The following is an 18,598-nucleotide window of genomic DNA, read 5'->3' on the forward strand; positions in this document are numbered from 1 at the left end:
AGAGTGTAATGGGCCAGGATGACAAAGGACAGATCTGGTGGGAAGAAGAACAAAAATATAGTGCTGTGGTCCTGTGCATGCTTGTCGTGGAAAGTTACAAGTTTCGTCTTCTGTGCGTGGCCATGGGCATGACCATCAAGTCACTGAAGACTGCATGTCTGTCTAGGTGCTTCTTTTTTTTATGAAGCCCCAGAGGATGTTCTGGACTATTGGCGTGCCATTTTGTCTTGAGAAGCGACGATGCCATGGAAAAGAAGTGCGAGAAGCTCAAAACTCTTGTTTCATCGCCTGAAGTTGTGCACGACCTGCTGATTAAGCTGAGGTTTCTTAAGACGAATTCATGTGCTGTGCCCTCCATCATTAAGGAACTTGAGGCAGAGAGTATCCTGGTACACCAGGTACTGGGAGTTAATTTGCATGCACTCCTCAGTCAATGGTGTGACCCACCTAAGGTCTTCACATCAGATGTCACGACTTTGTTGGATCTCCTAGCAGAATGACTGCTCAACGACTGTCGCAGACCTTCATGGATATTATGCTGCTGTCGCTGAAAAGCGGAGACTAGACAGTTGAGAGGAACCTATGCGATGCATTCCACCAGTGAATCGTTTTGGAACAGTGTTCATAATGTGAATCCAAATGTGAAGCATGAGCGACCCTGTGTGTTTGAAACCTATGCACCGATTTTTAAGTTAGTGTTTATTGAAACTGACGACATGAACCAGCTTATGAGTGATTTCACAGACTATCAGAGCTATGAAATCGCTAACATAGTTGAACACCTTTCGTTTTGGAGACTTCACACCATCCAGTTCCCGCAGGGGCGTCTGCGTCAGCAGGCGTTTGGTGTGTTGCGACACCACGTACCCGAGCACACGAGGGTTGGACCCTCCCGCGTGTAGTCGTGCGCGGCTTAGCCGTGTCCGGGGAAAAGGGGATCCTGGGAGTTGAGTCAATGCCGGGTGCTTGGACCTTTACGGCCCCCCAGCGGCGGCAACACACTCCTTTGGCCTCTGCTTCGCGTAGACGGCACCTCCGGACTGACCCGACCGGGGGAAATCGGCAGTCGCCTTTTCCTGTCCTCCCCTATATCTTTCACTTTCCTGTCTCCTTTCTCACAACTCTCCTGTCTCCTCATCTCTTCTTACGTTTTCCCTTTTTCCTGGGTGGCTAGGGTTAACCTTGTGTGGCGAGCTGTCCTGAGTTCAGCCATATTTGGTTATAGTTGCGCTGTGCAGCTGGCGTGGGCAGGACTTGCTTACAAGTTCCTCTCCCGTCCCCTTGTAGGGCTCCATGGTGGGTGGCTGGCACCGCGGCCGAAGAATACATTTTTCCCATGGCACCTCCTCTCTCCAAACCAGATCGCCCTCAGAAAAGAGGGCGGACCGATGTCACTGCTGATTTTTTCCAAACAACCAAAGAAGTCTTCCCTAAGTATCACGTGATACACAGTGAAATGCCAGAAAAACTGGCTAGAAAGATATCTCCGTTCTCAGTTGCAAGATGTCTGAAAGAAGCCATAGGCACCAGCTATAAAGTAACAAAGCTTGCTAGCGGTGACCTACTGCTAGAAATCGAAAGCAAAGCTCAAGTGTGCAAACTTGCTAATATCTTGTCGTTTGAAGACATCCCCATCTCAATTTCAACCCACAGATCGCTGAACACAGTGCGTGGGGTGATTTCTGAAATTGACTTTTTGGATCTCTCCGAGGAAGAAATGTTAAATGGTCTTTCCGAACAAAATGTGACCAATGTTCAGAGAATTAAGATAAGAAAAGACAACAAAGAGTTACCTACCAAGCACCTAATTTTGACTTTCACCTGCTGCACACTTCCAGAGACAATTGAAGTTGGGTATACGAAAGTTGCAGTTCGCCCATACATACCGAACCCTCGACGTTGCTTTAACTGTCAGAGATTTGGCCACGGCTCCCAGAGTTGCCGTGAGCGCAAAACCTGCGCGAAATGCGCATCCAAAGACCATGCTTCCGAAATATGCGAAGCAGCACCTCGCTGTGCGAACTGTGAAGGAGAGCATGCTGCATACTCCAGATCTTGTCCATCATGGAAGAGAGAAAAAGAAATAATTACATTGAAAACACTTGAGAACATTTCATTCAAGGGGGCCAGAAACCGCATCCTAGCCCAACACAGGTTTTCACTCAAACCGAACATGAACTTCGCCGATGTGGTGCGACAGGGCGATCCACCACACCGGCCTCCGGCACCTGCCCAGACCACACATAGTGAAGTTGGGACGGAGCCATCCTCGCCCCCGGTGGTAGCAGCTCACGCTGCTCCACCAGCCGCAAAGCAGGCTATGCCGTCCCTCGAGTTGGCAAGCCTCAAGGCCTCTGCCCACGAGGCGAGGTCTGAAAAAAGTGCCGACGTGCAGTCTGCACGACCCTCCAGCGCCTCTGATGAGGTAATGGAGACGAGCCAGGGTGGTTCCGTGCCGTCAACGTCACAGGGACGGCGGAACTCCTTGGATAGTGCTAAAAAAGAAAACCCCCGAATCACGGGGCGAAAACCAATTAAACGTATCCCAACTCCACACACATAAGTCAATATGGCATTCCTAATACACTGGAATTGCAGAGGACTCCTAAATAATTTTAGTGATATAAAAGAGATCATAAATTCTTTCTCTCCTGTAGCAATGTGCCTACAGGAAACAAACTTAGGTCCTCAGCATACAAGTGTACTAAAAAAATACAAAGTCTTTCGCCGTGACCGAGAGCAAGCAAACAGGCTCTCAGGAGGGGTAGCCATCATTGTACAAAGTGGCATTGCAGCTCGTGAAGTCAAAATAAAAACTAAATTTGAAGCTGTGGCAGCCACTTTGCTCTCTTACAAAACGATTACGGTGTGCTCTGTGTATTTAGAACCACACCTAAAAATAACCCTTCATGAGTTAGAGGACCTGTTCCAACAATTACCAGAACCCTATCTGGTAGTTGGAGATTTTAATGCGCATTCCGGTTTTTGGGGAAGCGAGAAAACAGACGTAAGAGGACAAATTATAGAAGATTTTATCTTGAGCAATAATGTTTGTTTGTTGAATTCTGGCAAATCACCATACTGCTCCCCAAGCTCAGGAAAGATGAGCTGTATTGATTTATCTTTTAGTTCACCTTCTATTTTTAACGATTTTAAATGGGACGTCATAGATAACCTATATGGAAGCGATCATCTACCAGTCATAATCATTCTTCCATCCTCACCTGCAATCATTCCAAACAAACCACGACGATGGAAGCTCCAAGCAGCTGACTGGACACTGTTTAGAGAAAGGGCCAATCTAGATGAAGTCTTTTCTGAAGACCTTAGTGTCGATGATCTAAATGAACAATTCACAACCTGTATTTTAGCCGCTGCCCGTTTAGCTATCCCCCAGACTTCCGGAGTGGTGAGACAAAATCACAAGGTGTGGTGGACTCGGGAATGTAAAGAAGCAAAGCGAAAACAAAAAGCCTGGGGTGTCCTTCGCCGATATCCCACTCAGGACAACCTCGTAATCTTTAAAAAGGCACGAGCTAAAGCACGATACGTCCGCCGTAATGCCGAAAAGACATCATGGCAAGCATACGTTTCATCAATAAATAGCAGTCACATCAAAAAAAAATGTGGGAGCAGGTACGTAAGATCCATGGTAGCTACTCCCCATTTACAATTCCTCTCCTGACAACCCCTGGCATCCAAACAAGTATAGAGGAACAGGCCAACATATTAGGAGACCATTTCGCTGCAGTCTCTAGTTCTTCACACTACACTGAGCCATTTTTAAAATACAAAAACGTGGCTGAAAAACAAAGGCTTCCGATTAGTGGTAGCATAAATGAGCCGTATAATAGTTTAATCACTCATCAAGAAATCACTAGAGTACTGTCTGCCGGGAAACAAACTGCACCAGGGCCTGATGAAATTCACTATGAAATGCTGGCACGTCTTTCCGAATCCGCTATAAATGTACTTCTGAATTTTTTTAACAAGATACTGTTACAAGGGAAAATACCGGAGGCCTGGAAAAAGCTATTATTGTACCCTTTTTGAAAACCGGAAAGCCGCCGACATCTCCCGGTAGTTATAGGGTGGGCATGGGAACAACGCTACAATGCGGCTGACAAATATCTTCCGCTTCTGCCTGTTTCAGCTCGTGACAGCATCCAGCCCAAGCACCGCTTCGGCGCCTTATCGGTGCTGCAATGGCGCTTTGCCACACGTGTTGCACACTGAAAACCCAGCGCCAAGTGACGCATCCTCCGCCGATCCACGAGTTGCCCCGCCAGCGCCAGTTCCTGTGACTCTCCCTGGACGGTCTACTGCATCACCATCGACATCAACGCCCCCGCTCTACTTAAACTACTGGCACCGTCCGCAGCAATTCAGTGGGCATGGGAACAACGCTACAATGCGGCTGACAAATATCTTCCGCTTCTGCCTGTTTCAGGTTTGTTACACATCTTCTAAACGCTCAGATAACGCGTTCCTTGTCGTGTTCCCATGCCCACAGCTGCTTTTGAACCATGTGCATGAATGTTTCTTCGTGATGAAAACGTTGCTGTCCGGGGATGTCGAGCTGAATCCCGGGCCGAATTCTAATAAATCCGCGAAAGCTTCAGGTGATGACAGTTCTGTTTTAACGCTGCTTCATGATCTTCGGGACCGTTCCGCCAACATAGAACAAGGACAGGCGCGCATAATTGATTCCCTGCAAAGCCTTACAGCAAATCAGAAGGAACTAAGTAAAAACATTACAGAAATCTCCGCCCGCCTTAACGCTGTTGAAAATAAATTGCAGTTGCTCGACGCAGTTCGGGAGGACATGACCACAGTGAGCGAAAGTGCTGAAAGAGCATTAGCTCAAAGTGAGATACTAAAAATCCGTTTAAATGACCTTGAGGATAGGTCTCGTAGAAACAATATTGTATTTTATAATGTTCCAGAGGGACCCAATGAAACATGGGCGGAATCCGAGGAAAGAATAAGAGGTATTGTTCAAAAGAACATGTCCTTAACCTTAGCCGAACTGGACATCGAACGCGCGCACAGGATCGGTAAGGCTGTAACGGGGAAAAAGCGACCAATAATTGTGAAATTCACGCACTACAAAACTAAAGAACAGGTCATGGGCGCAAAAAGCAAGCTAAAAGAGTCCGATTTCTCGATTAATGAAGATTTTGCTCCGGACACCAGGCATGCACGGAAAAAGCTTGCTGAATTCGCAAAGCAAACTGAGCCCGGTGAACCGTTTAGTCTTCGTTTTAACAAGCTTATTCTGAAGAAAAAATGCTATACCTACTGCCCTATAACTGATAGCGTTCAAGAAAAAAATGAAAAACGTGTTGTAACTAACTCTGGTCCTTTGTATCCTAGATAGCTCAACGAACATGAGCACCGACCTGCGCAAGCACCACATAACGTCTCAGTTCTTTTTACTAATATACGCAGTGTCATTGGCAATCGTGATAGTTTATCTTGCACGGCCAATACTACAGCAGCTGGCATCATTGTACTAACAGAAACTTGGCTCAATGAAACTGTACATAATAATGAAATATTTTCAACGGAAAAGTGTTACCGTGTATTTCGCTGTGACCGTTCTTTTGGTCGCGGCGGTGGTGTATTAATCGCTGTGTCCGACAATCTAGAATGCTTTGAAGTTAGTGTTGATACTACACTGGAGTTCAAATGTGTACAGGTAACAATTAACCATAAAGCTCTATTATTTTGTGCATGCTACCGCGCACCATCTACGCCCGTCGGCTTTTCTAACGACCTTCATGATATTCTGAACATAATTCAAACAAAGTTTCCTGGTCGTCCTATCTTTATTTTTGGTGATTTCAACTTCCCGAACATTAACTGGTCTAGCCCTGCAGTGGACTGTGACGGATCTTCCGAGTCGGCAGGTTTTTCAGCCCTCTGCTCCTTCTTCTCGCTAACACAAATGGTTACTCAGCCGACAAGGACGACAGCTACCAGTTCTAACGTATTAGACCTTTTGCTAACGAGCGCCCCAGATTTTGTTTCCGAGGTAAAATACTTGCCAGGCTTAAGTGATCATTGTTTACTGCACATCACGTTGAATTTACCGTCGAATAAAACGCCAAATAAAACGAAAACCATTTACAATTATGCTAAAGCAAATTTTTCTTCAATTAATGATGGCCTCCAGTTTTTTCTCGACGATTTCGTCCTGGCATTTGCCGAACGATCTGTTAACGACAACTGGTGCATGTTTAAAGAAAAACTGCATGATTTAATCGAATTGCACGTCCCTCGTAAAATAATCACGACTAATCGTAGGTCCCCATGGTTCACTCGTTCCTTAAAACGCCTCGGGAACAGAAAAAGGCGGTTATATGTCAGGGCGCGGTCGTCCGGAAGATCGGAGCATTGGTCAGCTCTAAGAGCCGCAGTTGGCACTTATAAAAAATCGTTAAAAGATGCTAAACAACATTTCTTTAATGTCACACTGCCATCATTTCTTTTAACTGATACTAAAAAATTCTGGAACGTTGTTAATGGGTCAGATCAGCCATCAATCTCTCTCCTGGATTCTCAATCAAATCCCATCCCTAACAGTGATAGTGCTAATGTACTTAACGAGACTTTTGCTAATGCATTTTCTGTCCCTTTTAGCGCATCACCACCGGACTATACTCCCGATATCATATTTCCTATGGATCCCATTCGTTTTGACTTTGAAGGCATTATAAGTATCATAGATCGTTTAAAGTTATCCTCTTCATGTGGTCCCGATAATATCAGCACTAAAATCCTGAAAAACACTAAAGTATATTCTTCCATCATACTATCGAAAATATTTGAGCAATCCCTTCAAACTTGTGACCTCCCAGACGACTGGAAATTGGCTAAGGTAGTTCCACTCCATAAATCAGGCGACAAGCACCTGTCACTCAACTATCGGCCAGTATCACTAACCAGCATTCCTTGCAAGATAATGGAACATGTAATCTTGTCATCCCTAGCAAACTTTCTTGAGTCATCATCCTTTTTTACTCATGCGCAGCATGGATTTAGAAAACACTTTTCTTGTGAAACACAGCTAATAAATTTTACAAATGATATTAACTTCATACTTGATCGTGGCAGTGAGGTTGACTGCATCTATTTAGATTTTTCCAAAGCATTCGACAAAGTCTCTCACAGCTTGCTTCTTCACAAACTAAGTAAACTTAACATCGACCAAAATGTACTACGATGGATTGAATGCTTTTTGTCTAACAGGTTCCAGTACGTGCACGCTAACGGCATTAACTCATCACCGGTATCTGTGACCTCAGGCGTCCCACAAGGTTCTGTTATCGGTCCCTTGCTCTTTCTGGTATATATTAATGACTTGCCTAACAACGTAACATCCACAGTGAGACTTTTTGCGGATGACTGTGTGGTTTACCGGGAAATAAAAAATACTAATGACACTGTACTACTCCAGGAAGACTTAGCTACTATATCTAACTGGTGTTCACAATGGAAGATGACACTTAACGATACTAAATGCAAAGTAATGCGTTTTTCGCGTCGCGTCAATCCGTGCCCCGCTCCCTACACTATTTGTTCTTCCCTACTAACACCGGTAACATCTTACAAATACCTCGGTGTCATTATAACGTCAAACCTAGCTTGGAAGGCACATATCATTTCTATCATCGCGTCCGCTAACCGCATGCTTGGATATCTGAAACGGAATTTTTCCTTAGCCCCGACACCTGTTAAACTTCTTCTGTACAAATCGCTTGTCCGCTCCAAATTAGAATATGCTAGCTCAGTATGGGACCCTTTCACTAACTCTCTTATCGACGCCCTCGAAGCCGTACAGAACAGAGCAGCCCGTTTCATCTTTCGTAACTATGATCGTTTGTCCAGCGTCACAGAAATGAAAAACACATTGTCACTAACCCCTCTCTCAACGCGCAGAAAAATATCACGCCTGTGTCTGTTTTTTAAAATTTACCACATGAATTCCACCCTTAAAGATACATTACTCACGCCGCCAACATATGTTTCATCCCGCTTAGATCATCCATGCAAAGTTGGTGTTTCACAGTGCCGTACAACATCCTGCAGGAATTCTTTCATTCCAAAAACATCGTTGGACTGGAATCAGCTACCATGGGATATTGCACTTTCAAAAGATTTTGATGAATTTAAGAAGAAATTATCAACATATTATTGCTTGCCATAGCTTTGGTTCCATTTGCATTTTTCTCGTTATCATACGCATCCTTCTGTATTTTCCCCCCAGATTTGCTGTGTTCATGTTTGTGCTAATGGTGGTGTTTTGCAATTTTCGACTTTTCTGTGCGTGACTTAGCGTTTCTTAGTAATTGTATAATTTTGAACTCACTTCATGTTCCGGGTTGTGAATTATGTATTTGTTCCGGTATATATATATATATGTTTTATATATATATGCGTTGTCTCCTTTTGTACAAATTTATTGAAATGTGTGTACCACTCCCCTCAATAATGCCCTGTGGGCCATGAGGGTATCTGAAATAAATAAATAAATAAATAAATAGGCCAATAGCCCTTACCAGCTGTCTGGCGAAATCTTTCGAGAGCATTCTGAATATTAGATTGATTTTTTTTCTAGACTCCCATGAACTGCTTGACATCCATCAGTGTGGTTTTAAAAAAACGTGCTCTACAACTGATCACCTCATTCGACTTGAAAACACAATCCGAGAGGCATTCATCCATAGACAACACTGCCTGGCCATTTTTTTTTATCTAGACAAGGCTTATGATACTACCTGGAGGTATGGCATTCTCCGCGACCTAGTAGATCTGGGCATTCGCGGCAGGATGTTAAACTGCCTGCGGGACTTTTTGTCCAACCGTTCCTTCCATGTGCGCCTCGGTTCAACTCTCTCAAGGAAGTTCAGTCAGGAAAACGGGGTACCACAAGGGTGTATCTTAAGCACTACCCTCTTTATTGTAAAAATGAACTCCCTAGCACAAATAATTCCGAAATCCATTATGTATTCAGTTTACGTTGATGATCTCCACATTGCTTGCACATCATCAAACGTAGCAACATGCGAGAGGCAACTACAGTTAACAATAAACAAACTATCAACATGGGAAGATAAAAATGGATTCCAGTTTTCCCCACAGAAAACAGTGGCTGTTATGTTCTCGCTAAAACGAGGTTTACAGCCTGATCCCACCCTACACCTTAATGAAACCGAACTCCCAGTAAAAAACGAGCACAAATTCCTTGGCATTACTTTTGACAAAAAGCTCACTTTCCTACCCCACATAAACACTTTGAAAAACAAGGCCTCTAGAGCACTCAACATACTTAAAGTCCTTTCACGGAAACGCTGGGGCTCTGATAGGGCATGCCTTCTACAAATATACCGCTCCGTCATACGGCCGTCCTTGGACTATGGGTGTATAGTGTATGGGTCTGCCAGATCATCTTATTTGCAACGATTGGACCCAGTACACAATTTAGCTTTACGCTTGTCAACTGGCGCCTACAGGACGTCGCCAATAACCAGTTTGTATGTAGAAACTAACGAACCCCCTCTTGCCAACAGAAGAAGCATGCTGACATGCTCATATGTTCTAAAAATCCGTTCCATGCCAAAACATATATGTTACCCAATAGTTAACAAATGCCCATCTAGAATATTATTTACAAACAAACCCCAAGCTATCAGACCACTCCTTCTCCGTTTTGAAGAGAAATTACAAGAGTTGGATGTAACGGACACACTGCCTAATATTGCCCAGAAACCCAAACCACTGCCACCATGGTACTGCTTGCCTTCTGTTTCTGACTTCTCATTAACACGATTTCAGAAAAAACTAACGCCGCAGGAACATATATTACAAGAATATTTAGCACTAAAAGAAAAATATGCGGAATATACAGCATTTTATACCGATGGTTCCAAAGCTGCACACTACGTGGGATGTGCTGTGATACAGGATAGCTGGGAAAAAATCGTACGGCTGCCACAATGTGCATCAATTCTCACTGCAGAGGGTCATGCAATTTCCATGGCTGTGGAAAGAATAATACATGAAAACATTGAAAACAGCATCATTTATACAGACTCACTAAGCATACTAGGGAGTTTTAGAATAGGGGCCCCAATATTTTGGGGCCCCAAACAGCTTTGCGGGTGTTAGCGTTGGGGCACGCAGGAGTGAAGAGTTTTAGAAAAGGGCTTTGCGTTTGCGGATAGCGTCTTGCGCTGACAGCGCCACTACGGCGTCTAAGAAAAACGATTAAAAATAATTAAATAAAATATTTCATTTTATGATATGAATAGTAATTTTGACTTGCGTGTATTTGCGTTTAATTACAATTTAGAGGTTATTCTTCAAGCAGCAAACAATTAGTTGTGCTTAGTTTTGAGTAACAAAACCAACTTTACGTGCCTTCACCAGCCAAGCTTAGCCGTGTTAGGCCTACGAGCCATAAAATCCACACTCGAATTCGGAATCAGCGGCGTCTAATGAATCAATCTTCATAACATACGCTAGTCGAGAGAAAGCGATAACTGCAGTCACTTCTCCTAGCTTGCGAACTTCACGCGTTACCGCGAATCGAACCCAGTTTGGTGCTATGTCAGAGCCGTCGCTTCGATGGGTGCCGCCATGTTTGTTGACGCAAAGCTTTTGGGAACGCTATTTGAACTCCCGCTAAATCGGTGAAATAGCGTTCCCAACGCAAAACCCAAACGCAGTTTGCGTCTCGCGCATGCGCAGTGGCTTCGACGCTATTTCTTTGGGGCCCCAAAACGTTTGGGGCCCCTATTCTAAAACTCTCTACTTACAGCCCTTCAGCCTAGGAATGCAGTTCTGCCAATAATCGGTGACATCCTACACAACATAACAGGAGCCACGAGGCGGGGACAAAACATCAAATTTTGTTGGGTGCCGAGCCACGTAGGAATCTGTGGAAATGAGAAAGCAGACGAGAGTGCAGCTAAAGCTCGAAATAAGGAAATAAAAAACATAAGAATTCCTTACAGAGATTGCATGAAATTAGTGTGCCATAAACTGAAAGAAAAATGGCAGTCCGCATGGAACAATCAAACGAACAATAAGCTACGCCTTGTAAAACCCATCATAGAAGAGTGGAAGTCATGTTCACACCAAGAACGTTTTATTGAAGTTGTCTTATGTCGCCTCCGCATTGGACACACTCACATTACCCATAATTACTTGCTGACAAAAAAAGACAAGCCAGTTTGTGACAAATGCGGAGACGAATTTACAGTGACCCACATTTTACTCTCCTGCAGACAACTTGAGACATTGAGAAAAAAAATATTTTACGCCATTTTACAGCGAACGTATTCCTTTTCATCCTTCACTAATTTAAACGAAGATGCGCTGGTTGGGACAATTCATGTATTTAGCTTTTTAAAAGAAGCCGGTTTTCTTGAAAAATTGTAAAGCGTGACCTTGTTCTCTTTTACATCCAGTGACACACCTCATCCACCTTCTCATGTCTGAGAAGAAGGCTGAGGTGTTTATTTAATTTGTTGGAATCCTCGGAGTCCTCTATCAGAAAAGGACCTTCCGAGGTTACCCAGCTTTTTCCTACATTATACCTTGCGATTGGCGCATGATGGCCTTAGTTGCTTATGCGCCATTAAACTCAACAACAACAACAACACCATCCAGTGGCCAGTGCTTTCTCACTGCACGCTGAGTCTTCTGGCTCTCCCTCTTTCTAGCACGAACATTGAAAGGGTATATTTAAAGCTGAGAATGATCAGTTGAAAGGAGCACACTTCCATCAGTGACAGCAACCTTGTAAAGTATGCTTGTGTCTTTAAGGTTGTACTACACACAAATGTAGCTGTTTTGTATTCTAGTATTTGTGCTTGTATGTATATGTTTGTGCGTGCAAACCTTCCAGACAACTAAAATATGCTTTGTTTGTTCTGATGTTTTCGTGTTCAGATATCATTTCATCTATGAATTTGGAGTATTGAGAATAATGGAAAATGAAGTTCCAAATTTCGGACAATTGGGGATTTACGAGAAATAAACTCCGAAAAACACCCTTCGAAGTTCAAGAAAAATAAATTCCAAAAACACGGAGGCCTAGTTATATTTTTGGCTACTTTTTGGTCAGAGATCATTTGGCCATTTTTTGTTGGGACCATCTGGCAACCCTGCACTGACCTCAGAATCTCCGCCGCTTCAGTGGCAGTAAAGTCCCTTGATAGTTTGAAAGTACCGCCACTCTTTGAACTCTGCCACCGCTGCGAGATGCCCTCGCCTCCTCCTTGCCCCTTGCGCGTCCCCCTCCCCCCCTACGGGAAGCAGTCTTGCGCCCGTTTTTCTGCGCGACGATTGGTCTCCCTGCTGTTGCCCTTGGAACAGCGCAGATCTTGCGTTTTGCTTATGTTTTTCTTTTTCGTCCGCACCATTTTTCTTGGCTTGGCTGGCTCGGCGTAGCGAACGTTGTACGCTATGTTTCTTGCTATCTGTGCTAGTGCTATGCCTTGCTGTTGCGCATATAACTTCAGCAAGAAGCCTGAAGATAGTTATGCAGTTTTTATGATACCGCAAGGAAAGCGTGACGGCTTGTGCAGGAAGCAGTGGCTGCATAACATTGGCCAAAAGAACTTTGTTCGGACAAAGAACAGTGTTGTTTGTGAGGTGAGGCATCTTTCTTATTGCTCGTATCAAAGCATCCCCTAATGCTGCATTTCAGGATAAGTTTTCTCTATCTGCACCGATAATGCAGCACGTACTGTGCAATTAAATCGGCCGTAATGCGCAGCAATTACCGCACTCGATTGAAGTCACCATCGCAGCGAATCGCTATTTATTTCAGTACCACGAAAAACAAGGTATTCACCTAAGTACAGCGGCGGTTTACCTGTCGGCAAGCCCCTAACTCGCATATGACGAAAGCAAATGTCACGGAGTCCAAACCCACGATTGCTCAAGTCAAACTGCGCTAGCACGAATATCGCGCATGTTATACGCGTTCGACACGCACAAAAGCGCGCCAAGCGCGCGCAGAACGTCTTGCAGCCGACACGACAGCAATGGCTAATCTACGTTCGAGAGTAGCTCTTTCAAAAAAGTAAAAACAAACAACAATGTGACGTCACATCCTGCAAAAAAGAGTTGTTTTCCTTTCTCACCTTCTCTCAGCTCACGCATGCGCAGCGATCACGGAGCACTCGGGGGCGATGTTCAGGTATGGTTCAGGTGACGAAAGGTGCCCGAAATGTCTACGTTCACCTATGACGTCACGTCCGCTATAACCCATGATGTCACATCCGCTCATTTCCATGGCGGCCGTCTGACGGGGCCGGCTGCGCTGCGAAACGGTCCGTATTCCGTGCCCACTTAGAGCGTGAGTAATTCATCTTTCCACACTATATGCGTGTAATAAAGGATTGGGGCTGTGAGCAGTTTGATGCGTTACCATTAGGTACCTTGTGCGCATATCTTGCCTCCTGGCCGCGTCAAATTGCAGCCGGCATGTGGTATGGGCCGTGGCATCTTATATGGAGCTGCTCATGTGAGTGGTATTGCCTCCGTCAGGATCGTCAGTGCGTGCACAGAACCATTCAGTAGTCTGGTTCAGGGGAGAATGCGCGAAAGAAAGAGGACGTAAGAAAACACTGGCATGACGAGCTGTTCCGTCAGATCGCGTTACATCGCGCTTTTTTTTGTAAGACCATCTCGCTCGAGCGAGAGGATCGTAGAACAGCATTACTACTGTTTTTTTACAGCTTTGCTGCGGCTCATTTAATCATCACCTGCATTCTTTTAATACAAATGACGTCGCTGCGCGGAAGAGCGTCTCTTGAAGTTTCCAAACAAGAGCCAATGCCGCCGTGCTTGCTGCATACACGCTTGCCTTTCCTAACGCAGTTAAGACGCGGCACTAGCTCTGCTACTGCGTGATACAGGGTCACTGTGATAAGAAAATTAAAAAGAACAAACGAAATAAAGGCAGAAAATGTCAAACGTTGCCAAGCGTGATAAACGGACCTGCCTCGCTAGATGAGTTGAAGAAATCGGCGTCCTGAAGTCAGCTTCGCCGCAGTAGACTAGTGTTACGCGGTGAAGCATGTCAGAACTGAAGAGTGACCGCTTTCACCGACATAAATAATATGTGTTCCTTAATGATGTACGCGTGCACCTGCCGTCTCCTGTTACATTACGCGCGCCGAGGCGCCTAAGTGTACTGGCCGGCCTTCAGCGCTAGTTCGGACGTGGCTGTGATGCTTTGAACCGTTGGTTTGTCGACCTCGTAAGCCAGTTAATGTTTACACGGCCATTTTTTTCTGAGCTGTTGATTTCTTCCATAATAGCTACGTAATTTCGTAGTTTCCTGTTCAACTGCTTTGGTCATATGCGAGTCAAGGTTGTTCTCTTTAGCCGAGCGCAGTTTTCGAAAGCGAAACGACGCTTTTGCATCAGCATATAGTGCCGTCGCCCATTTACAACACAGTCAATCAATGTAATTTTGTATGTCACTGGGAAACCGCCGAACGCAGGGAACTCACTCGCATGCGGGGAACTGCATAACTAGCCACAGGATTACCGTGCCTCTTGGGAAGCTGCTTTGCATCAAAAACCAGGTACCCTTGCTATGATTCACCGCAACATATTTTGTATGTCTAACCGCTTAACATATTTGTATTGCGGTGAAGCTAACCTTACGGAACCGAATTTCGCAACGCTTTTTAGACTCCTGCATCTCTACCAGCCACTACCAAACGCTTGTCGGTACGTCTCTTGGCAAAGGTCCAGGTAAATCTCCCCTGTTGGGAGTTGGGGGGACTCACGTATATGAAAACGGCCAAGGAAAGCAGTTGCCCTGATGAAGGCACGCTCCCCTGTCGAAACATTTGCACCAGCCTGTTCGACCACCGTTATCACCGCAACATATTTGTGTGTTGCGGTGAAGCATGCCGATATTGGGAAAGATTTACATGAATCTGGAATGTATGGTTTCTGTCAGCGACTAACCTAATGTTCAACTCTCATCAAAGCAGATTTTCGTGGCAGGATGCATGATGTCTTGAGAACTTTTGTTGGCTAAAGCCATACGTGCCAGGTTAGCTCTTGTCACAATGATACGCTTTACCGCAATACACAAGAGGTCCCGCTGCAGGACACGCCCGCCGTAGTTAGCCAAAACCTTATGTGATGGTTCACTCCAAAACACCTCCTGTATTGTGGTGAATCGTAATAAAGCACATTTGTCAGTTTAGAATGTAAAGACCCTTGCCCTTCGCTTTTGTAATAATATGACTCAGTTTAATGAGAACATGTATTCACTGCTAAAAACATCCACATTGAAATGGAGATATGAACACTGATGGCAGCCTGTGTGATGTTTTATCCCTTTACTTTTTTGTGTACCTGTCACGCTGCCATTATTAAATTTTCCTGTACTTTGTTAGGTGCTGACGTACATAACATTACATCACAAAGAGCCACTGTGTAATTAGTGTTCAAAGACCAGTGTGATGGCTTTACTCAAGAAAGGTTTGGGTTATGTTGTTGTGAAGGTTTTTTTTTAGAGGTAGCTTTCTGAGAAGAAATGAGATGTCAGGAAATAGATCTCAATGGCACAGTAATCTTGGCTGCCTTTTGCTCAAACGTGCCCTAGACATAATTGAGTGATTTGCACTTGCAACTGGACAGCAGCCGTAGCTTGGGAGACCAGTGATATGGCATATTTTATCAAACTAGGTGACACATAGCATTACCAGTCCGAATAGAGACCTGTTTAAATGTTTGTCACCTTTAACACCTAGATTTTCGACTATGAATTCAGAAAAATCTGTAGCACATTTAGAACCTAGGTTTTAAATGCTGTATAATTTGGCTTCTTGTTCACTGCAGCTGTGCTCGGCTTCTGTCCAAACAGGAGAGCACTTCTGCACAGCTTATTAGGGAATATTCTTATTTACATACCTTCTTTTTATTTATCTCGCCTACAATCACAATCAAATGTTTATGGCACATGAATGTGCTGTGCATGAATCTAACTTACAATGCCATGTTCAACAGCACAGTGCATGTAGCTTGTGTTGGTTCATTCAAGCTAAGCATTGCTACAGCCTTTAACTGTAGGTATCATGGTATGAGAGCAGAGAAATGGATATGCAAAGACAGTTGGGCACATTGAGACAACATCTTTGTTGTGTGTGAAAAGGTGACAGATACACAATATGGGGAGAACGCATGCACTTTCATATTTTCTCGCGCACAAAAAAAGCCAGAGGAATAAGGTTTCTTCACTGTGCCATAGAAACTATATGTTTGCTCTCAAAGGTAATTCTGATTCATTGGATATGTTCCTGTGCTGTGTTTATTTTCTTGAGTGTGCTTTAGTTTTTGCACGTTAATGTTTCAAACTCGTCTTTATTTTCACAGACTGAACATCCCACGTCTTGGCTTGACTTCCTGGTACAGGATACTTGCACTTAGCATGGAGTGATGAAGCAGAGCAGTGTACTTCTATTAAATGTGCAGATTTTAGCAGTATAACAGCAGTTCACTAAAAACATGTGTGCTGAAAATAAAGTGTTCTTACCCACATTCTTCGTCTATTTATTTATTTATTAATACTGTCAACTCTCATAGAGGGTCATAACAGAGAGGACAATACAATTACATAAATCAAATATGGACAATGTCAATGTACGTAAAGTTGCTTAACACTTGTCAATTCACAGTTAATAAGATGTTCACTTGAATGCTGTTCAGCACACTTCTGACGTTTATCAAAATACGTACAATGAATATCAAGTCGCACATATCACTTGGCACTTCAAAACTAAATCGAAAACTCCCATAAATATGCCTCAGCAGCATTTTCAAAGTCGGTGACATCTTTTAGGCTAACAATAGCGTTTGGCAATTGGTTCCACATTTCTATCGCATCCAGGAAAAATGAGTATCGATATGTATCACTGTTGGTATGCTCCGGCTTTATGACGTAGTCGTGGTTAGTTCGCGGGTATCTTTTGTCTGGAGCATGTAGATATTTGAGCTTATCAATCTTAAGTTGATCCTGCATTATTTGATAAAGCACCTTCAGCCTATATTTTTTCCTACGTACCTCAAGAAGATCGAAGTTGCAACGCTGTAACATAAGCGTGACCGATTCCTTCCTTCGTTATGTCGAACAAATAAAACGCGCCGCCAGACTCTTTCCAACTTCATCTTAAGCGTCACTTGATGGTGACTCCAAACGACGCTGAATATTCTAGTATCATCCTAATGAAGGCGGTGTATGCAATAAGTTTTACATTACACGATGCACGTTCCAGTTTTTTTTTCTAAGAAAATATAACTTTTGATAGGCAGTTATGCAGACGTTATCTATATGTTGGTTCCATGTCAATTTTGCTCATATTCCTGCATTCTCTTCAGCAAAACCACTTATATGGGGAACTGATCATGATAAGTGCTCATGAGCATTTTAAAGAACAGCCTTGAACCCTACTCATGCACTGGTAAAATGTATAGATGCAGTGAAATTGAAACAGAAGGCAAAATAGCAATCATGATGCAGTATTTGTCAGACAATTATGTCAGCAATTTTTGCATAAAACTATTTACTTAGAGCATACTAGCACTACAAAGCACCCATCTTTCTTGTTAGGCATACATTACTACAAGGTCTTTAAAGGTGGCCACAAGAGAGATGCTGGCTTTAATGAGGAACTATAGAGGTTAAAGGCAGCCATGGAAATGTATTAAGAAATTATGCAATGCATAGCATTTAATCAGTTCAGAGAGCTTCCAAAGTTGCCATAAGGCCTTGATAGCTGTGGATGAGGGAACAGTTGTAGCCCTATTTGGAGCATGAGAAATGAACATTAAGATCGAAACATAAGTAACAACTCGTAATGCAATTAAAAAATCTTGCTATACTTTCAAAAAGACAGTGCAATGAAATTAGTGACACAATTTCCTTGTCTTTTTACTTCATTTAGGTTCAATATACTTATTTTAGTAGCACAAAAAAGCAGAGTGGTGAAGCACATAAAAAATATGCTAGTCTCTTTTTATATTCTGTTTTCTCTAAATTCAAAGTTCAGTAAAGTTAACTTAGAAAGCTACGGTGAAGCCATTGCTTCAGCCTGTATGGTGCATAACAGCAGCAATCGCCAGCCTAACTGCTTGGGTTTACAGTGCCTTATTTGTATTGTATACCTTTTAGGTGCTGAGCTACTGGAAGATTGATTAAGGTGACCAACATGCTGAACCAGTAGTTTACTGAGTAAAATACATGGAGAAGGGTGGAAAGATAGGACAGAGAACAGGGGATGTATTCTGTGTCCACCTAGTGGAAATGTCCACTTCATCCGCTCCTGAAGTTCTGATTGGCTGGGCTGGCGTATGCATGAGAAGGAGACATGCTCCCCCAGCTACTTTGCACTTCAGCAGAAGAGGATATGGACATGTCCACTAGATGAATACTTACAAAGCTATTTAATAAAGTACTTCTGTAACCAACATGCCTGCTATGCCATCCTTGCTTTCAATGTCTGTCTTAGTAAAAGTGTGAAAGAACCAGGTTTGTGCATGAAAAGTTTTCCTGAGG

The 18,598-nt window shown here is 43.6% G+C and overlaps 1 long non-coding RNA gene across 2 annotated transcripts; it reads left to right on the forward strand.

The window, feature by feature from the left end:
* The first annotated feature begins 13,211 nt into the window (after positions 1–13,211).
* On the forward strand, positions 13,212–16,584 carry LOC140215537 (uncharacterized). Of its 2 annotated transcripts, none has more exons than XR_011892394.1 (2): positions 13,212–13,375; positions 16,420–16,584. It is a non-coding gene; the product is annotated as an uncharacterized lncRNA (long non-coding RNA). The 2 variants fall into 2 exon arrangements; XR_011892393.1 differs by lacking the exon at positions 13,212–13,375 and adding an exon at positions 13,382–14,784.
* Positions 16,585–18,598: the final 2,014 nt, after the last annotated feature.

The sequence above is a fragment of the Dermacentor andersoni genome, chromosome 1 (assembly GCF_023375885.2).
Source record: "Dermacentor andersoni chromosome 1, qqDerAnde1_hic_scaffold, whole genome shotgun sequence".
Classification (NCBI taxonomy): domain Eukaryota; kingdom Metazoa; phylum Arthropoda; class Arachnida; order Ixodida; family Ixodidae; genus Dermacentor; species Dermacentor andersoni.